The sequence below is a fragment of the Anopheles nili genome, chromosome 2, assembly GCF_943737925.1.
Source record: "Anopheles nili chromosome 2, idAnoNiliSN_F5_01, whole genome shotgun sequence".
Lineage (NCBI taxonomy): Eukaryota > Metazoa > Arthropoda > Insecta > Diptera > Culicidae > Anopheles > Anopheles nili.
This window is the reverse complement of record NC_071291.1, coordinates 21,531,992-21,559,440: the sequence shown is the minus strand read 5'-3', so window position 1 is coordinate 21,559,440 and position 27,449 is coordinate 21,531,992.

The window sequence follows — 27,449 nt, the reverse complement described above, 5'->3', positions numbered from 1 at the left end:
AAGTGGGTCAATAAATCAAACCCTCTGTGTAAGCTGCCCACGTGCTATAACACAAGCAAAGTGTCCTTTACAGTGGCCACAAGGCAATGGTAGACTGTGAATGTACTATTGTACATCATAAAGTGAACCATTTTACGACTGAAACTTATCATCTTATACACTGCTTTTGCCATTTGTGTTGAAATTTTACAAATTTCACACTCTTTTGAAATCGAAAATATCCATATAGACTGTTCGATGTCACCATTAGTTTATCAATAACATTTATCATACAAGTGTACATCTAAAACTGAAACTTCTATATTCGTTTAAATAATAGATAGTAAAATAAATACAAAACACAATAATAACTTATACCAAAGTCACGTGGAGTGATGTCAAAAATTGTCCCTTTTTTATAGCTAAAGCATACCACGAATTAAACCATGCTTTAAGAACCCCCAAAAGACTTCATATTATTAGCGAACGATAAAAAGTGAACCAAAAACACTACTGGCAAACGTGCGCGAACGGCAGCAGTTCTCATGATGTGCGAATTAGAAAGTCGTTTTAGATATGGCTCTGCTCTACCCAGTACCAGCACGAGCGCTCCGAACAACGCTGCCAATCTCTCTAGCAGCAAATCAATCGGCGTCCTTTCACCGGGACAATCTTGCATTGTGCTCATTAATTTATGTTGTGAGTCAACGGAAGCCGAAGCCAACGGCAGCACCACGTAAACGGTTCAGTTTCACGGTGTACACAGCGAGCGACCGGCAACGGAACGTGTCCTTAGCGGGAAACGATATCGTCCGGATTCGGCTTTCATCCGGTTGCATCCTGCCACCATCGATTCGTCACGTTCCACCAGCGTGCCAAGCTGTACCGCCTGCAGTCGGCACCAGCGGCACATTATCTGAAGCACCGTTAGATGCAAAACGCCCCTATCGCACCCATATCCTGCCAGGCTCCAGGATGCGTGCATTTTCCATCAAACCGGATGAAACGCATTAGTGCTCGCGGACGCGGACGCAAACGCGAATTTTCAGAGCCGCGAATTTTTTTTTTTTCGTTTTGCGATCCTCGAATCCTCGTATCGTCCTTTTTATTTTGCCTTTTCGCCCGGGCCCACGGGCCTGCGGGCCCGTCATCGCCAAGGACGCTATCGGGACCGATCTGCTGGACGCTGGACGGATTTCCACGGCTGACCCTTTTCGGCTGCTGCATTTTCCGGATCCTGTTGTCGAGCGGCGGCGTCGTTGATCCGTACACAGCAGTCCACAGCAGTGAAAGGCGCTGTTGTCGGGACGAGTCGGGTTTTCCCGGGCTGTTTAGGCAGCAGGCTTGGCGCTGCAGTGGGCCGTTGATAATGCTTGATTACATACCGGCCCACCGACGCACGGTTGAGGCGAAAATCAACCAAACTTCAGCCATCACCGGGCATGCAGAGTGTGCATCTAATGGTGCACGAGTCGCAGTCGCTTGCAGCATCGAGCACGCGAGCACCCCCCGAGGGCTCGGTCGGCATGTTAGAAAAGCGCGCCCATGGCACGTCGAATGCGATCTCTTCCCTCCGCACCAAATGCAAGTGCATATCGACGAGTGCAGTGCGAGTGCGTTTTCGGGTTCAAGCCGCCGTTCGCTCAGCGTGAAGCCTGCGTAGCGCAAAAACGGGCAATATATAACGGACAGCTTTCAGCCGCAGTTCGGTCCCGCTGCCGGCGCCTCTCTTATCGGTGAGCGTCCCGAATATTGCACCTGGATTACCGGGACCCCCGAATGCCGTAACCCCAAAGACCCCCGGAGCGGGTGCGGAGTCGAACCGAATCAAGGGTGGAATTTTGAATCCCTTTGGAATTGAATTTTTCACGTCCGCTGCAAGCTGGAAGCAACGAGGTCCTGTGCAGGCGGGTGCCCGCGGTGTGGGAAAATGCAGCTCCAAGCGCATCGGGCGGATGACCGGCCGGATGTGAGGTTGCTATTTGCACCAGAAACCTCGAAGCCTGCCCACTACATCGCACTTGAATGGGATGGTTCGAGCGATGCTCGAGAACGCACACCAGTACCGTGTACTGTGGGCAAAGACGATGGCCGTCGGGATGGTACAAGGGCAGCTTGCACACACACACAGAGCACACACACCATGGTGCTGGCCAAACATTGCATGGATGCAGCAAACGGTGCACCGAAAGTGCATCGTCAGGGAAATGCACCGGGGCGGAAAGCCGCACAGCAACGCACAGGAAGTCCTGGCGCTGGAAACACCGGGCGCGCTAGATGAATGAAGATGAAAAGTGCATGAAAATTGTTCGCTACCTTCCCGCGTCGGTGTGCGTGGGTGCTCCCTGCATACACACACGCAAAAATGCGCTGCACATAAATATGCATTTGAGGCTCGGAAAATTTACAGGCCTTTTCAATTTCTGCTGCTCACACCACGGGAGGGATAGCGAGTCTAGCGCTAGGCGAGGGCTGGAATGCACTCTGTCAAATGCATCAAAACGCATAAATTTTTCCCAGAAGAAGCGGGATAAAATTCCGCACGCACCATGGCACTCCTACCTACCCCATCTCATACCGGGTGGCGCCCGGAAGTCATTGTAAGCCTCCCCCCCAGTGAAGGATTTTTTAGATGAGCTACAATTTTACAGCACACCCGCAGCTGCGCGTTGACCTTTTGCTGGACAAAGTTTTTGTTGCAATATTCGCTAGTTTTACGTTTTGCCGCTCCGTAAAATTTAATAAATGTTTTTTCCTCCCCTCTCTGATGCAGCCCATTTTAAGGGTTGGAATGTTCGCGATGAACTCGAGAGGGCACGATCGTACTCGCGTACTCGATAGATAAGCTGAAGCAAGTTCAATTCTCATAGCAAAACACTCACATCTATTGCTGCAAAATCCACGGCTGCGATTTGGGCGCTTCTGCGTACGAACACTTCACACAACAGCGCTCCAGTTTCTGGCTGCCGCTAAGGTCACCGATCTGATCCACACTCTGCGAACGACTGATCGTTCGAGAGGATAGATTTTTCTCAAAAGCATCCGAAATGCCGTCACGCGCACCAAAAGGTCCACTCTAATAGATATCTCGCCTTGCAGCGAAGACACCGAACCGGTTGCATGCGGGAGCTTCCTTGAGATGCTGGCAACAAGACACCAACCGGTTGGTTTGCCTTCGAAAAGTCTCACGCGGTTAGGCGAGGGCTAACCCTAAGGGCCCTGCTGAACCCCGAGTGACCACTTTTCCAAACCTGTCTTGCCTGTGACCATCTCATCTCATTGCAAGATCCAAAGGCCCAAAGGCCAAGCAGCGAAGCGTCCTAATGCACGCTGAATGTCCTCGTTATACGCGTATCCTGCGCAAGAAAAGGGTTTTGGGAAGGCGCGTTTCAAAAAAGCCGAACCAAAAAAAAAAGCGGAATGTCATCTTTGGCTCGTATTTCGTGTTTGCTTGCCTTTTCTCGGCACGTTTGTTTGGTTTGCCCTTTCCGTGTGCTTGGGTAATGCGTTTAAAGCCGCTTTTCTCAAACACTCTCCGCCGAACGAGATGGGTAGCGATGCTGCACGTCATTAACTGCTGAAAACGTTCGCATAATAGCGCAGCTAGGTCGATCATTTAGAGCGGATACAATTTCCGCTCGGCTAAGGGCGCCTCCACACAAGTTGTTCTCGTTGGTTAAGCTGGACGACTGATTAGAGCGAACGAACTGCGTGCAGCGCCGGTTCCGGTTTAGCCCTGATAACATTTTACCGTGCGCAACGGCGAAAGGCAGCAAGAAAATTTCAAACCCACGATAAGGCTGGACGGACCCTGTAAGCTCCCCGGGCCGAGAAATAATACGCTCTAATGAGTTTCGGTGTAGCGTGTTAAGGAAACTTTTCTAAACTACCGCTGGGCAGCCTTCGGTCCGGCGTATCCTTCTCGAGGACAGCTAGGGCTGGGCTGGGCTGGCTATTTTCTCGGAAAAACTAGAGAATGAAAAAAAAATCAAAATAATAAAAGTTTCTCGTGCGCAACCGTGAGGCAACCGGATCCCACGCGTCCGAGCGTCGGCTACACGCCAACGGTAATTTCAAACTTTTCCTGCACCACAACGCCGCGCAGGTCCTAGCGCAAAAAGGGCTCGGACGATTGAGTGTTCGCGCGGACCCCAGGAGAAACTTTCCTTGTCGCTGGTTTGGCGTGAATTGAATTATTTATCCAGACAATTTGCCCGCAAGCTCATGCTCCAGATCAATGCGAAAAAGGTGAGCTTGCTTGTCCGCGTTCGCCTCCGGTCGGTCGGTCGGTCGGCAGGAGCGTTAATTGAAATCGTGCCACAATGGTGCCTGCCAAGCTCACAGGCCAGGCGTTGGGGTCTCTTTGGTAGCCCTCGGTGGTGAAACGTCGGTGCATAATTCGGACAGGACCCTTCGGAAGGGCAAATCAAACGCATTCCAATGACGAACAGCTCGACCCGGGATTCCGGATCAATACCGGCGCGAGGCTCGGTGGGTGAACTCGACCGGGTGTGTGTGTTAGTGCCACCTACGAGCACGTGTGAGCCTGCATACACACACATACACACGCACACACACACGCACAAGCTCCGTCGCAGGACTAAACCGACCGAACGCACCGCACCGCAAACCCATGGCCGGCTCGTGAGGAGGAAGGAGCGAATTTTTAAACAACTTTCGCCCCCATTTAAAACAACTACCGTTTTTTCATCTAATTCCTAAAAAAGAGGAAATAAATTTAATACTCTCCGGCGCTCGCTTCTCCTTCCTCGACAGGATCTCGCCCTCGTCCGGTAGCCGCCAAGTCGATCCTTGCGGTGGCTCTCATTTTGTTGTTCTTCGGCAAAGTACGAGCCCGGCCGGCCATCTGTAGGTGACGATGACGGTCCGGGTGGCGAACCCATTTCTTACAATGCGCTGCCACACGCCATGACCCCCGCCTTGATTCCGTTTGCCTGCTGCTGCTGCTGCTTCCACTTCTGTCGATTGCAAGTGCGCCTCCATCCACTGGCGAGTCCTCACATCCCTGCCCTGGAGGTCTGGAGTTCGGTTTTTGGAAACCGGAGGACAAGCCGGCAGGACGTTCAAACATGACTTTCTCGAGCATTCCGTCCTGAATTGAAGAGACGAACCAAGGGTGGTGCCAAAGGATGGTCGTAGCTTTTCAGCGTCGACTTGGCACCCGGATGGGGCCTCGGTTGTGGAGGCGTTCTTTTATCAAACCCAACCTTCCCGACTAGCTTTCCCGGCGCATCGGTGATCATCAGCACGATTATTGCTCACCACTTTAATCCCATTGTGATGGTACTCTGTCGGACCGTGCATACGGTTTTTTGGAAGCGTATTCGGGAACTATCAGGCCACAGTGAGGGTGCCCTTTAAAAACGCCGGTAATCAGGTTCTTTTTTTTTCCCCCCCGGTTCTGCCGTTTGCTACAGGAATGGCTGGTTTTTGTTAATCAATGCGTTCGTTGAAATGCGTGTGGCACATCAGTGCTGGACGGAATCGGGACCCCGTTTCCAGACAGCAGCGGCAAAAGTTAATCCCTGGACGGAAGCATTCAACCGAACGGATATCCTTAAATCCGGAGGTCCGTTAATAAAATTCCCATAATAAAACAATGCATATTTCATGCATTTAACATTCCATTAGCCAGCAATTGAAAGGCGGACCCTGATGGTGAATCGATTGGGCCGAGCGTGACCCCCGTCGTGAATGATGCGATTTTGCTTTGCAGCCCGGCGGATGATGGCTTTCTCGAAATTAGCAGCAAATTTCAAAATCAAAAATTAGCAAAAAAAAAACAAGAAAACTCCTAGTAACACGTCCTGCGCAGGACGCGGCCCTAAGCGTGCCTCAAAAGCGCCCCAAACCCAGGGGACATTTCTCCGAAGGGCACTCTGAATCTTAACGACGGGCGCGTGCGGATCCCTTTTGGTATTTTACAACGCACTCATAGGCGCCCGGGATCGACCCCGTGCTCGTTCCGGTGGATCCCGCCCGTAAGGCATAATAATCCGTAAATAAATTATTGTAATAAAATACTTTCAACCCAAGCCTGCTAAGCGCGCGCGCACGCGTGTGTGTGTGTGTGTGTGTGTGTGTGTTTGTCGTCCCGGCGAACGAGCATGGCACCGACCATTTACGGCCCAAGAACAAGATGAGCTGTCCGGAACGGATCATCCTGGGACCGGCCACAAGGGTGCGAGCGAACCGTGCGGGATAAAACCCGGGGTGAAATAAAATCTCACCGCCCGGGTTCTTTACCCGAAAGGGTTATTCCCCGTTGGCTCACTTAAGGACTCGTCCCAATGGCCAAAGTTCGTCCGTGGTCCTGCGCGGCCACGGGACACACGGATCGTTGCGATGGGGTCGAGGTCTTCTTCCTGCAGCTCCCGAGACGGTTCGGGGCTTACGGCTTTTGACCTGAGATGGGTTGCGTGTTTCCGGCGATTTTGGGACAGTGGGCGATCCCTCGTGAGGCCGGCCCTTATTGATGGTGCTGACGATGATGGTGATGGTTGGATGGTAACAAAAAAAAAAAAAAAAACTAGAGCTAACACGTTCTCTCTGCGGGCGACCTCTTGGCCTCGGCAGCCTCGGGATGGGGAACACGCGTCCGCCATCACGTCCTGCGCTGTCCTTCCGCCAAGCCCGAACAAAGATGTTACGAGCCTAATGGACCGTTAGGAATGGGACGAAAGTACGAATGGGAATAGTTGTTTTTTATTATTTTTTTTGCTACGGTGCGGTAATGCTACTGCGTGTTTCACGCGTGCCACTCCGCGCCAATGAAGATGGCTCGTTCCGATGGGATTTAAAGGGTTAAGGGATAACGGCGCCCTTGCAAAACCTTGGTGGTGTATTTCTGGCGGGTGTTACAGCACTTTCTACGGTTAATAGCGGCAACCCTCGCAACCGACTCTTGCCACGCCCGGTTTTTTTGCGAGGGTTTTATTTGTCGTTTGGAGGAAAGTAGGTAAAGCTTTGAGATGTCCTTTTATGATCGTGAATTTGAATTACTTGAAGAGGAAATGTATGTGTGCAATGCATTTTTTGTCCGTTTGTTAACACCACAGAATGAGTTTTTACGCAAGAAAACGTCGTCTATAATTATTTGAAGCTTACGTTTGTTGCAAAAATTGATAACACGAAGGTAGATACGATCTCAAAGACATGTTAATATGTGCAAGCCAAAGGAAAAGTCTTTTCCAATCGTAGCTAATTTACAATTTCCTTATGTGCGACTAGCTTTTGGCTTCATGAAGAACGCGAGCCCTGAAGCCATTCCTTGCCAATAAGCACCATTTTACCCGTCTTGTTCTTTACCTTAGAATTGGTCAACCTCAGCAGTTCCGGAAAGGGTCCACCATCAGAAGGGTCCTGGAATCGAATCTGCCTGGTCCGTGACTCTCGCAACCTGACTCTCGTGTACTTGATTACATCGGCCCTGCCCCGGACGGGTCAGGGCGAAGAATAAATTATCCCTTCTGCCGACAGCAGGGCCAGCAGTCAGTGATGGTGATGCTAAAAGAAAACCGACCCTAGATTAGTCTCGGGGCTATTTCGAGGCACGGGACACAAGTGTGTTTATTCATCGACGAACGCATATTCTTCGCCGGGCCAGTAATTTCCACGCGAACGAAAAAGGGACTGCGGCTATTTACATAAAATTTGATAGTCCGGGGCCCACGTTGACCGCATCGTACGCCAAGGGACGAAGAAGAAGTAGGGTCCCATGTGTGAAGATCCCGGGTGGTATTTAATTGAGTGTCCCTGTTCGGTAGGCACGCGTCCTGTTGTTTTGCGCACATGGACGGATTCCGTGACTTTTTATTTGCTGCCGTTTTTCCGAGTCTATTAGGCAAATTAGTTTGGATTCTAGCGCGAGCGCGCGTTTTAATTTCAAATAATTAGTCACCGTGGAAGCGCAGCTAGCGATTTTGCCAGCTCGCTAACGGTCGGTTAAAGTGTGCTAGCATTGCAGCGTTTAAGCTGAGTTTGGTAAGCCGTGAGCCACGAGAAAAAGTTGCACCGTGAGAAACTCTTGCCGGGTGGAACCTGCGCGACGAGTTTGGCTCTTTTCGGGGTCAGTTTAAGCAAAATCCAAAGGGTCACTCGGCACGGCCGAAAGACGCTGACAAGATTATACAAAACAAGTACAAGGGAGCTATCGAACAAGACCACCCGGGACCGGTTCGCTCGAGATGCTGTTGTGTTCGAGAACGCGAGCACAGCTGCCTTGTGTCACACGATGGAAATCTTGCAAAGACGTGGAAAATGTATGCATAACTGTTTGGATTAAATTTAAACGCCACTCTGTGCATATGCGAGACAACTCAACACGGAGCCTTTTTGGGAAGTGCATCGAGCGCAATTATAGCGCTTATTCTCGTGCAATCCTTTTTTGAAAAAAAAAAAACAAACGCGCCTGTATGAAGCAACAGATTCTACAACACGAAAACACACTTTCCCGCGCGACTGTATCTCTTTCTCTCTATCTTTTTGGCATGGTTGCAACCCTTTCTTTTCGTTCTGGTGCTTTTCCATTCGTCGAAAAACCATCTTCTGAAAGGCCGTTAAAAATTGCAACGAACGTGCATTTAGAGCTCGAGTCCGCGGGAAGAGAAATAATTTGCTGTAATTGTTCGCTATCGTTTGACGAAGCCGCCGTTCGGAAATTGCTTCCCGAAAGGACACGTGAAGTTAATTTGAGGAGGCTACCGGTTTTATCGTCGGCTATCGCTTCCCGACTAGCGAGAAAGCCACGCATCCGCGGTTGGCTACGCGGCCGCGGTTTTCATCGGATCGCGCACACGGACGAACGAGAGCGAGAGTTGGCACAAAAGACCCTACACGTTTTAATGAAAAAAAAAAGGATTCGCCGCTAAAGTGCACTAGCGCGCTTTCACGGATTTGGCCCGGCTATGGAGCGACGATCGATAGAGAGGCTGGAGCAAACGTAATCGCGTCGCACTATTTTGCAATTCAATTGCATTTGCATTGGAGATGCACTCGCGGAACTCTTTTCAATAGACTTCCCGTGGCGGATCTCGTTCAACTCGGTCCTGTCCGTAGCTGTTTTTGTCGCGATTGGTGCTTTTCCGTGGACCTGTGACCGCAAAGCAGACAATAATGTATCTGCTGCTATGTTTCCGGCTATCGGAGCGGGTTTCCAATGTCGCGGGTTATAATGTCGAGGAAATTTCGCACGGAACAATGATCGAATCGAAAATGCTTCGTCATGAGACTGATTTGATCTGAACTTTAAACAAATCTTTTTTGGTTGCATAAAATCACATTTCTTTTCAGTACTGTTCATTGCATCAAACACATATTAGAAAATGAACAGCACATTGAACTGACTAACATATCAATCGGATCCGAACCTAATTAATTCTAGAAATTACTTCTATTGAACAAGTTATGTACTCAAAAGCCACCAGAAACGTTGGCTTGGTCGTTTTGTATTTGAATCTAATTTAACATTATTCAATTTATATTGCAATTTTTTCCCTCGAATACATTCGTTCTTCTCGACCAATCATGAGTTTTCCTCTATTTTTCCCTACAATTATTTGCACTAGGACTAATTTCAAATCCCATTCCATCGATAGACGTCATCTCAAGTGGCATGTCGTCAAATTTCTACAAATAAAATTATGCTGCATCCAACCGTGTTGCGTCAATTCCCGGTATCCCCGATGGGTGGCAGCTGACTCTGGGGCGCATAATTAAAACCTTTCGTCAAATTATACCCTATCTGCCACGTGGGGTTTGGTGCTATTTTTTTTTTGCCAGTTTGAAGCTACCTTTACTAACCCACTCCCATCCCAAGAGCTCGGCCAACCCACAAGGCTGCATGGCATGTGCCTGGAATGCTCGGGTGGGTAATGCAATAAAGCACCATTTTCTCGCTCTCTTCATCGCTTCATCCACGACAACGGCGCCAAGTCACTGACGTAGCGAGTCCACAGTGGCGACGGTTCACCCGAGAAAAGGATCCATCAATCGATTTTTCATCCATCCATCATAATGAGTGTAAGCCAAGCTGATCACTTTGGCCTTCGGTTTTGGGTAAAAATAGGTCCTTCTGGCGGTCGGGGTGACTTCTCGCTTGCCTTGCCGCTGGCAAAGAGACGAACGGGTTGAAATTTCAATTTTAGCGGAGCGAGAAAAAATTTAATCAAGCGTAATGAATGGCATCCCCATGCTGGCGGGCTTCGTAACAGGCCGCACCATAGCCGGTAGCCATAGACGATGCCATTGGATCAAAGTCCTCACACGCGCAAACGGGCGCTCTAGTTACTGGTCTTAGATTGCCACCGCAGCTACCGAGCAGGGACATCCCAGCCCTTTAGCGTGCGGGCCATCGAACACGATCGTAAGGAAGTAGTACGAAATTAAAATTAGTTTCCAACGCAGGAAGGGAGCCACATAATTTATAAAGGGCCAAATAATTGGATTGAGCATTACACAGCTATCGGGGTGGAGATGTGTCGCACCGAGATCGGTTGATGGGTTCTCTCTCTCTCTCTCTCTCTCTCTCACTCTGTCTCTGCTTTGCTCTTTCAATATTCCTTTTGAACGTACAGCATCGTTGTCTCCGGCTTCTGCTGCTCGCATTACTTTTTTTCTACGACACTGGAAAACGCACAATCCGGATAACGAGCGAGCAATCTATCGAGGAAGAATTAGAGCTAATGAATATGTATAAGTTTTCCCGCTGGAAGGTGGAGATGTGTCTCTGCATGTTCTCTTTCCCCCAGGCCGAGTTCGCATGACGAAAAGCAATGGTTGATTGGCTCCCGGGTGTGCGTAGGATGGGCAAAAGGATATTGTAATTATTTTTCCCTCCTTCGTGCGGCGATAAGAAACAATATCTGCCAGCTTGATCAACCCCCGAAACGCGTCGCTGGGTGTGAAGAGTCGTACCGGCAGTTTTAAAATAAATTGCCCACATTTCGAGAACACTCTCGCCAGCGCTCGGTGAAATGCTGACGGGCACCTAGGCCGTTATTTGCGTGCGATCGAAATTAATAATTCTTCCAGCGAAGGTTTTCTCACGTCGCCCACTGAAAGCGGTCGAGGCCCTTTAGGGGTTGCCCATCCTCCCGAAAGGGGGTGGGCCACGGAAAAACTGTCCCTTCGTTCGTTTTGTTCGCTTGGCTCGCACCGAACAAGTCAATGAGCGGAACGGTTTGGGTGGCCCATCCTCGACGTCGGTTGGTCCGGTGTCCTTTGAAGAAATTCGGGTCCGGATCCGAAATTAACATTTTCCGGCCCTCCTTCCCGGTGAAAGGTCCGTCCCATCCACCCGCAACGGTTCCCGGATCATGGGACCGCATTGCCCGGGCACCAAAATGGAAGAAACCGGCATGGATTTATTTATGGCGGAATTATTGTTAGTTTTCTCAATTTTTATTCAAATGAAGGGAGCGCTCGGGTGCCCGGCCGTGGATGGGCGCCCCTTGCGAGAACACCGAAGATGCAAATGCGTGGGCTTACAAGTGTGCGCACCGATGTGGAAGCCCTTCAGCCTGGCACGGGTGTGCACGTGCCGTTTGTCCGTGGGTTCGTGGCGCAGGGATACGCGCGCGTGCGAAGGGTTTCAGACACCGTGCCCGTAAAAGGGATCTTCCAAAATGGCCGATAACCCTTTCCGGTTCGCGTGAGGTGGGTTCGTTCGTGGCACATTTGCTTTAATGGGCCTCGGCCAAGAAGAGGCACGTTCCCGGGTGTTTGCAAGCGATGGCAACGAGCGCCGGTTGCGGTATTAAGATAAATGAGGCGATTGTGTTGAAGGGAGCCTTAGCAAAGCCACGCCAAGGGGGAACAAGGCGAGCTGGGCGTTTGAGTGCGGTTTGAAGGAAAGTGGTGTCATTTTAGGAAAAATCGCCAGCCCATCGTCTACTAGAAGCTGGCCAGCAATGCTGGCTTTGCGTCAAAATAATGAGTTTGGACCATAAATCAATACAAGCTTTAGAGAAAAATGTTTGTGCATAATTGATTACTCTCACTAAGGAGCGGCCTCTGGTGAATAAAGAAGGACGAAAGCATTAAAATATGACCGAAAAATTAATGAAGAATAGCGATATGAAGCAAAAAAAGAAGAATTCGAATACACGAAGTGGCGCTTCAGCTCTTAAACATGCTGGAGCTGATTCGTCCGTTCAACTGAATGGCATCTAGGTGCCCAATCGTCGGCTCAAATCAAGCCGGGAGGAGAATTGCAATATTAAAAACGGTGTCCCCGTCGGTTTCCAAGGACCACGGTTACTAAAGCAACCTCAGATTCACAAACACTGCGCTGCGTAAGGTACTGGTGAAATGTTGTCCCCAATCCCCCGAAGCCCATGCCATACCAGCGGATCCTTGCGGCGAACATTTCAATAAATCACCTGCTGTCCGCTCTGTTTAGGCCCGCATCCGGACAGACCCTTGGGCACAGACCCTTTTGCACGAGGCTCGATGACCAAACCGACCACTGGCAGCCGTCCCGTTTCTGCACACGTCCAGGACGAATCAGCGACGTCACCCGTCAACGGTGAGGACTCGCTGCATCGAAAAGCCGTCGCTCCATAAATTGCATCCATCCATTTATCAAAGCCCGCGCTGTCAGTTGCGCGCGAGTCACCCGAAACATTGCGATGCACCGCGCTGCAGTTTGATGCAACGCCAAAGGGACCACACCGAGCCGCAGCACCGTGAAAAAGGTGCATGTTGTGGTGCCCCGGGACATCCCAATCTGGGCTCGGTGTGAGCGAGTGTGCGAGCGAAACCTCGGGCACTGGTGCATCGCAACGCCGATGCACCAACCATCCTGTCCAGGCTGTTCGAGCCCATGTTCATTCTAATCGCAAAACTTTACCGCTGGTCCGGCTCCCATGCTCTCTCTCTCTCTCTCACTCTCTCATGCCGGAAACGGTTGCACTGTGTGGGCGAAGCGGAGCTTCGAAGAACCAGCGAGTAAAGTGGAACCACGGATGATCCTGCATGCAGGATGCAACGGACGGGCGGCCATGGCGACGTCGCCGCTGGCAATGCAATTTGGCGAAAGGATAGAAATTTGCCAACATGCATTTCGGAGCACAGCAAATACCCCGCCACGTGATGGCGATTCCGCTTGTGGGAAAGTGCATCCGGCGGAAAGTCGACAGCCATTGTGCGCCGTTTCCCCACTAGGTGCATAGGCCGTTGCAGCCCTGCCCGGTCGATGGCGTAGTGCCCTTTTTTTGTCTCGTCTGTGCGCGTTTGACCGGCATCGGGTGAAAGGAAAACAAAAATGCAACGCGAAATGAAACGCATCAATCGCATCGCGCTGCAGTCCGCTCGAAGAGCTCGAAGCCGTTGGCCAAGAGTCCGGTACGGAATGGGATGAAGTTAAATTTTATCATCCCGCTGATGAGCCGTTGAAACGCGCCCCCGTTAGATTTCTCGATGTCGATTTTTCACCATCACCTTTTTCCGGCCGGCACGGAATGCCGCGGTTTCCATTTCTATAGAGCATAATTAATCCCTCATCTCCCCTTGTTTTGCATTGTCGAAGACGCGTTCAACTCCTACGACCAGCAGCGTAACGCAACGGAACTACACGCAAGCGCCCCAGCGATGGTCGCGGGAGTCCTAGCGATCATGACTCGTGCGTTGGAAAATCAGTCGACAGCAGACACTCCTCGGAAGCGGCCGCACGTTCCTGGTCATTGTGCGGTTCGTGGTCCGATTTTCCTTTGCCGACTGGCCTACGTCAAGGGTTAGTCGACTTCAGCAAAGCTTCATCCGAGGCCAAACCCGTACCCTACCGAGCCGGGCGAATTCATTTCTAGCAGCTCTCCGCTACCGCTCAATAGATGCCGTTGACTGAGGGAAGGAAAACTTCCAGCTCATTGCCAGCATCGTCCTTCCAGCGGCTCAAACTAGAAGCTAGCGTCGTCATCCCCTCTACCAGATTTTCCAATCGTCCTTGCGCGACAGCAGTCATCCCCTCCACTAGAATTGCAGCCCGTGTCGGTTGTGCAGCTCCCTTCCAAAATTAGCGCTCGGGTAGTTTTTATTATGTAGAAGAAATTCCCCTTGGCCGGGTGGCGTTGGAAACTCACTTGCAAAGGGGAAGAGCAGGGCGTGCGATGAATTAAGCAGGAGAAGCATTTCCCCTTTGAAGGAAAAATTTAGTTTTTCCTCTCCCTCGCAACCGCGACGTCGATGAATGTGAATGAAAGCCAGTCATTCAAGCGGCAGCGCAGCTCAATGTCACGTTGTTTACTCTGATCTGGTGGGCAGGGACTATATTTCGGTTCTTTTTTTTCATTTCGTTGCGATGACACGCTGGATTTGTTCTAATTCAGCCGGAGAATGTGAATTTTCCTTACTGTATTTTTAGCTGGTGGTCAAAATGTAAGTAATTGATAATTTTTTCCAAATAATTGTCTCTCGTTGAAGTAAATTTCAAGCTAGCCGTTTCATTGAGCGGTTAATAAATAATGTTTCACCCCCTGATAGTCTAAGCTAATTTGCAACGAGTTGGTATGACGAATGATGATGTCATGTGGCAGTTTTCGTGATCGTCGATTCAGCTTAGCAGGGAAAGGACATCCATTAACTCAACTGTTACTGATGGACTGTTTTTACTCAATACAAATACTTATAAAACACAACATCCATAAGCATATGATAGCAATGCAATAATTACAAAAATAGAGTGCAAATAATTATAGCTACGTGCTGAACGTCGAAAAAATAAAAAAAAAAACGAAATGTTGTTAATGCTTTTTCCATGAATCATTACCGCATTTTTGCAGATATATTTCATCATTTAAATTTCAAGTATCTGCCTGACCTATATACACTTTATAAAAATTTATCATTCCTAAAACTTCGAGCATTCTTAATAATTCGACAAGAGCTATTAACTTATCGCTAGTCGTTAAAAAATCCTTATAAATGTACTAAATTTAGTACACAGTAAAGTAATGCAGCTCAATTAATTATATCAAAAAAAAATCGTCAAGTTATACTTTCATATCTAGCCTTTAAAATCTAGCTGAAACATAAATATATAAATGTGATTGATATTCAATTTAGATGTTACTGATATGATCAATATGTTCAAAAAACTAAAGAACATCAATGAATCCATAAAAAAGTTTAAACATATTCAATCTCGGTGTCACATTTGTAAGGTGGATGGCATAATGTAAGGTGGGTAATATTCGCAACAAACCAATCGGAAAATCTTTTAGTCACATTGAGCCGCAAGACTGTTTGGCAAACCATATGGTATCTAAATGTTAAACGCGTTAATAAAAGAAAGAAACAAAATAAAGCACGCCCTCGCCTGTAGACCCTCGACTAACTCGCGAACTCTACAGGAAGGGCTAAAGCGCTCGATACGCCCTCCTCGAACGGCCAGCTCGTGTGCTGCAGAAACAAACAATCCACACATGTCTCCTTCACGATTCCGCGGTCACCCTTCAGGGGCCGTACGCCCTACGGTCAGCAACGGTTTGGTCGGGACACCAAGCGCGCCTTCGGTACACCTTTGCGTTCCATACAACCCCCGATGGACGGGTCGAATGGGTTGTGACTGTGTAATCACTTAAGTATGGGAAATGGCGGCGTGGAGCGTGGAGATAAGATAAAAATCTTTTTATGGTAGGAAAAACGCAACACGTTGCACGCCCTCGGGCCGGAAAACGCCACGAAGACACTAACGCTAATGACAGCTGCCGCTCGATATGTTGTGTCCGTGGCACCGACTCGCAGGTAATCGCTGCCGGCGACATGACTCCAACTCCGGGTGCGCTAAAACAACATTCAGCTCGATTTCTTATCGCCGATAGCACACCCGGAGGGCACCGGTAATAAACCGTCCATCCCCACGGCTATCCTCGGTCAGGACAGAGCGCGAAGAGATCGCTCCCGGCATTAACGTTCCTTGGAAGCGAAAACCCTCGTGGGGTCCCCTGGCGTTAGCGGACATATGGGCCGTTTCCACGCCGTCGCCCGATCGATCGATTGTGTCAATATGTGAGCGATAAGAACCGGGAACTGGGGCGATGGCAAACAAATTACAAGTGCAAGATGGTCTAATTTTCCACAGCACCACACACCGCTCGAAGCTCCATCGATATCGTCTAATCGACGTTTCAGCCGCACTTCGTAAGGTGAAAAATGTGACTTTCGTGATGCGCCTTATTGGCGATGGAAAAATCCTTGAAGCGTACCTCTGGCCGGGCGCGGTCGCGGTCGCGGAAGGATGTAATTGATTACATCCCGAGACCGGGGGGTGACGTCGCTTTTACGATCGCCCGCTGTCTTCGGCCCTTTATTGGATCCACTTGATTGACTTGAGTGTCAATCGAGGAGCGCTCTCGACACACAACATAAACTTGTCTCAATTGGTTGCAAGATTTTTATGAACCCTATGAAACCCGGTTTATCGGTGTCGTTGGGTGATTAATCGTGCCTCCATTGACCAGCACACAACCTGTCTAATTGGCTGGCGGAATTAACAGCCTGGCTTGACCAGTTCTCTTTCTTGGGTGACTTCTGGGTTTCTTTCGTCGGTCGGGAAGGTAAAACAATCCATTTGTTGCAGTGGTTGGGGTGTGCGCTAGGTGGCAAATGTGTTACAACCTTCCCAACCGCAGGGGAAAACCGCTCAAACAGCTCATCAGCTGCGGGTGGAATTGATGGCTCGGCGGCCTATTCTCCTGTGCCCACTGCCCGACTCGTAGCACCCTCGCAGGCACGCCAATTCAGCGGAAACACCGTTTGATGTCGGCAATCGATTTGAAAACCGATGCTGCAATCGTAGCTCGGCACCGACCGGTAACCACGGAGAGAAAATTCAAATTCCACCGCATTTTATGGTCACTTGAGACTACATTTCCATGGCAAAATTGCAACCTCGTGGCGTGTTTTATTCTCACACACATTATTCGCGTCTTGTTTTGCTTCAATTTCGAGCCCCCGCCACATGGCAGCGCTGGGCTGGAGGCAATTTGCAACAGTCCGCTCGCTAACGGTTACATATTTATGACCGCATGCTGACCGGGCGCAATAATCACACGATTAATAGTCCGTTTTCGATTACATCCATCATCGACCATGAAACGCATCCACAAACGCCCTTCGGCGTTTGTTTCAAAAAACAAAAAAAAGGGCTCGGATGGCCGCTGGCAGCCGTAAACATCGGCTAAGACGGGCAACGGCGCCGGGTTTATTGGCGTCATAACTCTGATAGCCGTTGTTACGGTGAGGGCAACGGCAAAGGACGCAAAGGACAGCATTGTAATAAGACTGTATCCTGGTTGCGAACCGGGAAGCATCCGCGCGAGCCATCAATGTGGCTGCTCGTTATTAAAAGCCGACATTAACGAGCCTGTAAGCCGCCGTTTCTGGATTGCTGGACTTATCTACGTACACAGAGGCACGAAAATTGTCTCCAGCAGCTCAACTCATGCCAAGAAGTAGTCAATGTTGGGCGGCTTAAGCGGAACGAATGAAATCAAAAGTTGATCTCGCTGGTGGGAATGAATTTTCTTCTTAGATTCTGGAATTCTTAGATAAATACGATTACAAATCTTCGTAAATCAGGCACCCGTTTTTTCACCTAATTTAACATATAGACCGTTCAATGGAATGGACTTATTCATCGTGTTGTTGAAATACAACACAGTAGCCTCAGATTGTGATGATTATTTTCTGCTCTCTTGTCGAATCTTCCAGCTAAGGAGCGCCTTTTCTAGTGCAAAAGCGGAAACAAGCTATCTTCGCCACGAGCTGTGCAGACGAAGAAGATGTAGCGAAAGACAGCCCAAACTGGTGGTGTGTTGTGTGTGTTGGACAGAGCGATACGAGCCGCATACGACGCATCAACTTCGTATGATGGAGTGTGGAAAGCGAAACCACATTACCGGTAAGTCCATCAAATATTTCTTTCGCTAGTATCAGCGCCATAACGCTCCCTGTCATTAGCCGCGTGTACGTTTCCTTGCCATTGGGGCCACGCGGAGCTCACTTTATCGCCTAATGTACATCAACATCACTCGCTGTCTCGTCCATCCGAGGCGCGGGTCTCAAAGGCTCGCACGGTCAGCCACTAATTTATTCATAAATCACGTAAAGACAATTACGCTCACTGCCGTCGCATTCCGTGCAAGGTTCCAATTCGTGCCGGGGTATGCTGGCAAGGCGAATAAGCCCACACGCCAAATGAGGCTTACTCACACACATACACAGCCACATGAAACACAAAAAAAAAGCTGGCTTCCCTTACGGTCCCCAAAACGCATCACGCGCAACCCCAGGAGTACGGGAAATCGCACTTTACCCGACCGCTTCCGGGTCGAGGTGACCGTCCGTGTATGATAAATTTAATAACAATTTTCCATCGAGATTTCCGGAAACTGATAAGTGTGGCTCACCCCATCGCGAAGGCTCGCACACCGTCGGGTGCTTTCTTCGGCGACAATGCCGCAGCCGAGGTGTTATTAGACCGCACCGTCACCGCTGCCACAACACGCTGCCCTTTCTAATGGTTGGCTGTAACGTGAACGTCGCGCGCGTGCAGTTAGGGTTTGCCTTCGTTCAGGACGCAAACGAAGGTGTTTGTACCACCGCGTGGTGTTGCATCCTCACACCATGTGCCGGAATTAGCGCATTAGGCTAATGTTTGTCTTCTGGCCCGTACGGTCGATCCTGTAATCCTTGTGAGCCTTGTGCCTGGTGGATGGTGTCAGGCGAGCGGGTCAACACGCACACATGCAGTGGGACAGTACAAAAAGTCGAAAAAAAACACCCCTCATGGGAACCGTGAGAGTGAGCAATCAGGTGAATTATTAATGCGCGCTTTCTCCCGGTCCTTGCGTGGCGTTTGACTGTCCTTGGCACGAACGGGACACACACAGTTCATAAGCTCACAACGTTTCTGCTGAAGAAAGTTGGGTTAATAATGCAACCGACAACTAGGGACACTAAGGACGATTAAACGCGTAGGATGGGTGGGATCGATTCGCGTGCCAGGATTTGAGGACATTCCGGACGCAATCGCAATCGCAATGACTCGCTTTCCATCCGCTGCACGTTTTGTTTTTTGGGTGCTCCTTAAAGTGAATTAATTATCCACAATCTATTACCCACCTTTTAACGCAAACGGACCCGGCACGTGGAACGTTCTTAGACGCTGGGTGTGGCTTAACGCGATGACGCGGAAATGAAACAAATGACCATCGTCACTCGCTGGGCTGGGCAACCAACCCCTACGGTGTGCTTCGTGCACCTTGAGAAACATTAACCGAACCCGCGCTTTAAAGTTTCCCATTATACGAGGCTCCGTGAGTCGCCCGTACCAGCGCAGGCTAGCTGTTGGGACTCATTTCCATACATAAAACCCAACCCAATGACTTCAGCTCAGGCACGGTGACGAATGCATGCACGCGTCTTAGGTGCGGCCCCGAACACGACGCCGGCTATCTTGACCACTGGCCGATCCTTCCCCGGGGAGATCCTTATGGTTCGCCCGTAGCTGTGGGCATTACCGATTAGCAAATTAGTTCGCGTTACCACACCAACCGAGCGCTCTAATCGAGTGGATGCGCCCCGGGTTGGGTGTGCGTACACGCACATAAGGACCCCACCGCCCGGCAAGACCACCTCGTCCGGAAGTCGCTTATCTGCGTGTTAACGCGCACCTGCGAACGCGTTACGCCCCAGGGAGCCTCTTCGACTCGGCTAGTAGCCGGTAGAGCCACACGAACCCAAGTGTGACGAGAACAAAGCGGGTGCTGCTTACCGAACCGAGCCGTCTTCACACGCACCGGAATCAATCACAGGCGCCACCGTGAGCGGCTCATCAAAGGCCGTCACTAACGCGTGTTTTCTAGCCGGATGGTCAAAGAATTAAGACTGAAAGAGCCCCGTAAGGCGAAGGATCTTCCGCTTCCTTCCGGAAGCGCCGGGTGGACTAAGGAAAGGCATGGCATGGCTCGAAGGGTGTATTTTTAGCTCACCCCTAGTCTGTCGGCAGGGAAGCAGCACGAGGGATAATAAACCCCTCAGCTAGCGGAAGGATGCGTATGTGTGTCCTGTCGACACCTCTCGTTCCAACTGTCCCCTTTTCTCGGGACGCTCGGAGAACCGGGACCGTGTGGAAATGGTTTAATTAAAAGGTGTTTACGATTAACTTCTTCCAGCGCGACGATTCACCGAGTCCTGGCGACACGGGAACACTGCGCTTTCCAGGGAAAGTGCTCAAGAAGCTACTGAAGCGACACAATTTGCTTTCATGCGACTTTCACGCTCAATCGCGCCGATTTATCCGTTAATAGGCCCTGGTTGCGTTTTGGGATCGTGCGTGCGAAGTTACAACTCCTTTTGGAGGGACCTACCGGTCGACCTGTTTGAATGCAACGCAAGAACGCCCTTCGGAATAGCATCTCTCTGCGTCTGACTACGGTAATCGTCATAAACGGTTCTTGGTGCCGGGCTAATGATGGTAGACTCCACACGGAATGTCAAACGCTGCTAATAGTCTCCAACAAACAGTGGCAATAACATTGCAGCGGCTTTTCTACAGCTCATCATTCGTGGAGAAATAATCAAGACACATTTTTTGCTGCCCCACACGTACGAGCTACCTTGCGTAACAGTTGCTGTTTCAGTTCAACTGCACAGGGTCGCTGTGTTGGAATGAAGCACATTTGCTTGAGAAGTTTCACACTCGGAACGAGCACTTCTCGGCCCAACGCCCGGAGTTCCTTTATTTGCAGGCAAACATGTGCCGACCAAATCGCCACGTATCACGTAAAGCGGCCCTCAAACAACTCTCATATGCAAAACAGCCGCCCTCTCCTTTGCTTCGTTGGGTTGGAACGAGCGGTGCTGAAAGTTCTTTTCACCAGCCATGGTGCAATCGACGGACCCAGTTTAAGACAATGGCACTGGGTGGGGTGCTTTGCCATCCTGTGAGCGCCACAGATGGACTTTCGAGCACATACACGGTCGCATCTTCTGTTGGAGCTGCCACCGAGGCAATTTACCATAAGATCTTATCGGCGTAGCCAAAGTATTTTATGTCCTACCGCCAAAGACGAGGGTGTCGCTTGAGCTGTCTTTAGCGCTGTGCGAATCTGGGAGCAATTTAATTTAGTCCAAGGATAAAAGACTACAACACGGGCACCCACCGGATAAGCGTTCTTGCTTGTGGTTTTGGTGGAGAAAAAAAGGACCTCAAATCCTTCTGCACGGCCACGTGGTGACATTGTACGGTCATCGATCGATGAATCGACAGCACACGCTTTCCCATAGTGTGGACCAACCACCCAGTTCAGTTTTCTTTAGTTGTCGGGCGCATTCGTGAAAATTCCATAAGAACCCCGAAGTGGGAGGCTCGGAAAAATAATTATTTTAAGCCATATGGTCCACCGTGAGGAAAGAAATGTGCCACATCTTGCTACACTTGCCCAGGAACGGCGTATTCTCGTTAGAATTTTTCTCACCATACACTTGTTGGGCTGAAAAGTGTTGTCCGTCGCTGCATGTGAAGTGTTTGTGCTGCCCAGGCGTCAATTATTCAACCACCATAAACACCACCGTCGAACAGTACAGCGGTGGCCGAGGTATATTAAGAAATTAAGGTGCCTTCCTTTGCTGGTCGATCGATAATTGGTCCTTAATTGCGTCGTTAATGAAGCCTCGTGGTACCTACACGAGCCCGGCCCATATGCCCCTGTGGAACCTTTTTTTCTCTCTTCCCTGTCATGTGTGCGGTCTCCGACTGCTGGCTTTCGTAAATATGTTTTGGGGAAAAAGCAATCATGCCTATGGTGGAAAAGCACGGTGTGTTTGGATTCAAGCACGCTCCTTGCGCCTATGATTTGATGGATTGTCAATCTTGCAGGTGGGGTATTTTTAACTTATTCATGAGTAAAGGAAACACCGTTGTATGCCGGCAGGTTCCCGTTAGGAACTCGTTCTGTAGCGTTACTTGCTGTTCCTGGCGAGGGCTACTGTAATATTTACATTTCACAGTGACGCTGTTCGTTTCTTTTCGATGACATGAGTAAAAAATAAACCCCTTAAATCGATTGTTTGAAGACATCTCAATTCAATGTATAGTCTATATTAGCATAAGATCAGTGGAACGTATTTCGTTCGTTGGTTATTAAATCAAATATGATAAAACACCTCGACTTAGCCTCCTCCGTTAGGAGAACATAGCTTGCCAAATACTAAAATATGCGTGCAAGGATAATGCCTTCAACGTTAAACATGTCGCTCTCTGAAATAAAACAACACAGTTCAGCGAGCAGAATGAAACAAAAACGCGCAATCATACTCGGAGCTATTATGTGACGTTCCTAGCATATCCCTTGATACTTTCTTGATCGACACTTTTTAATCAGTTGACAAGTGGCCCGACGTAGACGCCACAGAGCGATATGCATTGGACATCTCGGACACATGCAACTCCGCAGGGATCGGCTTGCAAAGTGCATAGCTGCAATCAGCGCCATTCCTGCACCGCTGCCCCGTACACGGGACGGCTTTCCACAACGCTTCTGAAAAAAGTGCGAAGCGTTGGCTTTTGTCGCGTAATTTTACTAAAATAACAAAAGGAACACAAACCTTCGCTCAATCGCATACCTTTCCATGATGATTCGCGGTAGGTATGTCATTGTTTTGTACTGTTGGTATTTTTTTTCCAAATTGTACGGGATGAAGTATTGAATTGGTGAATCAGTTGAAATTATATATTAGCTATACCTGTTGTTAAAAATGCCAACGCAATGGCTACCAATAGCAGCGTGAAATAATTTCAAATGTCAAATATTTAAATATTTTTAGAATTTTATAAAAATCCTACGAAACATCAAACACCCTGCGATGGATGAAATTTATCAATAATAAACAGCTGGTAATGCCAGCACGAATAATCGAATCTATCAGTTCTAGCGAAGGCTGGATTCCATCGATCCTGCGTGCCTTGTTACTAGTGGTTATTGATACCGGAGCTTCGGTTGCCATGAAATTAGAATTAACTCGAACAATCTCCGGGAATACCGTGCCGACGTTCGGGGTTTGTTTTATTTACGTTTGTTGGTAGTATTTTTTTTTCATTAGCTGCATTCGTTTTTTCATCGTTCCCTCGTCTCTACATGGAAACGCGCGACCACGAACCGTAGAGCCACCTGGGGATGCTGCATCACCAGGGCCTCGAGAGCCAACTTGAAGCAAATGCAATCAGAGATGCACCGGATGGCGCACAGCGCATTCCTGTCCACATTAGAGCCGCGGCGGAGTGAGCGCGCAAATATAATTTGATTATGCGGTGCGCCTATTGTTCTGGGAAGGGTGCAATTTTTCCGACTCTTGATGCACTTTTCCACCGTGCGTGTGCGTGTGTGAATGTTTCATTTTTTTTTTTCGCTTTTCATCTCGGTATTTCGCTGCACTATGCATTCGCGCCTACCTCGCAGCTGGACTCGAACCGGTGGTCGGTGGCGTCTATGGCCCACAAACGTTAACACGTAGTGCGTATTCCAAGCATTTCCCATGTACCAGCACACGATAGTGGTAGTTTTTTCTCTCTCTCTCTCTGTTTTGTGCTGTATTCGGAACCGTGGCTTTTTGTGTGCGGCGAATTTGCACTATCCGATGCAAATTTACGGTGTGCATTCTTTGGGCGATGCGCTTGCAGGGCCGCATGGAGCGTATACAGCCTGAAACTGGAACGCCCACTAGCAAAAAAAAAAAAAACACCCCAATAGGCTTCCCCCCAAACGTGTCCTTCCCATTGCTGCCGACGAAGGGATGGACAGAGCAGGTTGAACCGCGAGTGTGGATAATACTCCGCATTTGCAAGGTTAAAGGTATGTTAGTTTAGCGATATTATTCTCTTCTTTGTTGATGTTGTTTCTGTTGTTGAGGTGCCGGCACTTTCCACCCCCACACACGGGGTGTCGAGCGCTGGGAGGAGCAGACCGGAACAGACAATCGATTTTGAAAGGCGCACCGTTGTGCAAACACAGGCAATGCTCGGGTTGTACGCTGGAAGATGCGATGGTGTTGTTTGTTAGATTTTTTTTTTCAATTTTCAGCCCCCCATTTTCCAGTCTCCACTCGTGTGCAGCGTGCCGAGAGAGTATTAAAAATTCATGCCGACGTGCAAGGAACGCAAGGCATCAGTAGTAATCGGGTACAACCGTGACAATAATTTGCTTCCATTGTCGATTTTTGCTTCCGTATCGTGTGGAACCGGATGCGCCAAGTTTTGCCCTTCCAGCTTGTCTTAGCCGTTCGGTGTAGAGAGATTTTGTGGAGTTACATGGCCAGCTAATTTGCTCGTGCTTGTGCGCACCGGAATCATCAATTCGCTGTCTGTGTTCGACGATGCTGGATTGCATCTCGAGCAGAAAAACTGAAATGCTTTATTCGATTATCAGACACCAGAATCCAAGGATCAGATTACGCCCGACCGACACGGGGATTTTAAAAGCGTTAAACATTCATAGCGATATCGGTTAGAGAGTGTTGTTGATTTGAGCACAAAGTTACCTGTATTCATTTCACTTTCTAGAAGCATGGAAAACGAACTTATTGAACAGTTTGTCACCTCTCGAGTGCTGAACAATATGTTAGGCTATGCAGTGCGAAAGGCTCCCGTAAGTTGCTAGTTAGCCCAAACCGCCCTTCAACCGATCGAAGGAGACAGTTCCGTTAAATCGATAGCGAGCCGCTTGGCTAGGTGCGCCACCAAATTGACAGTTTTCTTTAAGGCACGAGTTCTTCAAGCCCATCGATTGGTGTCAAAAACACGGTACACAAACCGGGGCACAATCGGCGCAATAAAGATAAGAGTCCTTACGGCGAAAGTAAATTCGAGGAGATGTAGTCTCGGCTCGGCTCGGCTCGGCTGGGCAAAGGTGCCCGGTGCGGTTCAAAACTAACCCAAAAGGAAGAGCGGATCCCGAGCGGCGCGTATCCTTCGAGTCGGGGTTTTCCGTAAGCGGTGGCGCTTGGGATAACGGAAGGGTTGATATACGTTGTCAGGGAAAAAAGGTAATTAAAACGGATCAAATCAGCATTAAGATAGTGGCGCCGTGAGCGGCCGCTCGTATCGTCCTCGCACGGTCGTGCGTGCTGTGGTGCGACCGTTGCGCTTACGTAACCGAACGACTCGGCAAGAAATCAACACAGTACAGGGCCCGATTTGCGGAGCGAAACAATGACGACACACTTGGTACCCTGCCCGGCCAGCAAAGCAGGGTGGGCTTGTTTCTCTACCAGGGGTTGGCTCAATAAATTTCGAATAATTTCCGTTCGAGATAGCCTCTGGTCAAACCCCAGCGAAGAATAATGAGCCACCGTATGGACCGGCTCAGGCTCTCTGGGCACAGCTTTTCCGAGTGCTGTGGGTGGGCATTTACCAGCAAAGAATAAGACAATTGTCAGCCACCGGTGGTAATGGGAGCGGACGATTGTCCTGTCGACATTTTCCGACCCATTGACACCGGCAATGACGGGATCCCGGGCTGTGTCGTAATCTCTTCATTTCTTTTTACCCCTTTAATGGCCGCCGGCTGTGCCGCCTGTCCCTGAGTCACCAGAGACGAGCGATTCCAAACGAGTGATGGTAAGCCCTTCCTTAGAGCCCCGTCGGTCCGCAGCGGATGTCTGAAGTCCTTCAGCGATTCACCATTGTGCCCGAGCCGGCGGCATACACGGTTGCGGCACACACTTATTAGCATATCTCGTCTAATTATCTGCCGCTCCTTGCTGTTTTTCCCCGGCAATGACCGGCAAGGCCAGGATGGTGCGTCCCGTCTGTGGATAAGTAAATTAAAAAGATTACACGCAGCGCCGCACCTTCACCTTTAATATGGGCAAACCCGTATGGAGATATCCGGCAGGATCTTGAGCGAGCCACCCAGCAGGTGCTGCTCGAATATGTAAATGTTTTGCGCGAGCTGGGAAAAACTTTTGGCATGCTTAGCGATGGTTTTTGTTAGGTTAACTTCGCTACGAAATCCGACGCAGTTTCCACACGTGACGTTGCCTGGCCAAATTGCCAACCCATTCGAGACAGATTCAACCGTGTGCGTGTGTGTGTGTGTGTGTTTGCATGAGGCGGTTGGATTCGATATCATCCCAGCTCGTTACAATGCTGTGAGTGGCACTCGAACCTTTTTCCGCTAGTCCGCCGACATTAGACCTGTTGATTGCCGGTTGATTCGGGGTTGATTTACGGTCCACATTACTAGCTCGCTAGCTACGGTGACGACCCGTCCTGTGTGTGTGTGTGTGGAGGTTTTTTTTTAACGCCCTTTGCCCGGCCATGCCCTACAAACACGGTTTCAGGGTTGCACTTTGCCGCGTGTAACAGAGTGCACCAACACCTACGCCCGGGTTTTCATTAACGAACCACCAGACGGTGGCAGTGGCCTTAATGGTGACGTAATCTGTGCCCACACACAAACACAAGCCACCCTCCACGTTCCAGGCCCAGAACTGGACGGCCATGGACCATGGGGATGAGCCAGCAACCGGCAGTAGTAAACCGTAGACTCATTCAACGTTTCACGGATATGTTGGATTGTCCCAATTATGTTCCCCATTTTCCGGCGTAAACAGTCACAACACAAAAACAACAACAACAACAGCAGCGGCAGCAAAAAAACACAACGAAACCGAAACGAACCAACGCGATTCCCTGAACATCAACGACCTCCACGTTGTGGCCGTGAAAATTAAAAGTTGCCAAAAATGTGCACATGGCCCGGTTTCTGATCCGAATCTGGCGGGCTGTGCGAGGCCCAAAATATGTGCCCTCTCGCTCTGGTTCGTTTTTTTTTCCGAAGGACGCCCGCCGGCAGGATGGAAAAACATATGTTTTCCCACGTGCGCGGGGTTGTGAGGTTTGCGGCACCGCGCCGATGGTGCCGATGTGCGAAAGAGCAGTTAATAATTGAATCATTGCCCAATTTTCCCAGCGGGCCAGCTCCCGTCTCCGGCCCACCCACGCCAGGTGGCGTCGAGGGGCATAATCACGCCCTGTCCGGTTGGGCGGGAAAACCAAACGTGCGACCTTCCCGGATGGCCATCGGCATGATGCAACCGTCGGGACGTGGGAAAAACAAAACAAACAAAAGCAATCTTCCAAAACGCAGCATCCGAACAAACAAACAAAAAAAATGCAAACATCGAAGGAAAAACAACGACACCGACGACGACAGAAACAAAACCCACAGCCGGAACGCGGCAGAATGAGGCGAAACAAACAAAAAGAAGCAAAAAAAAAAAGGCACACACTCAACCATTAACCGCGCATTCAGTCGCATGATTATAGGTTAATGATAAGCTCCCGCTTACTAACACGAGCGTCGCGCCGAGAGCGCGCCGAAAACGAAATGAATGAATCAATGCGAATGCACTCGCGTGCCCGGGCCCGGGCCCCGGGAATCAAAACA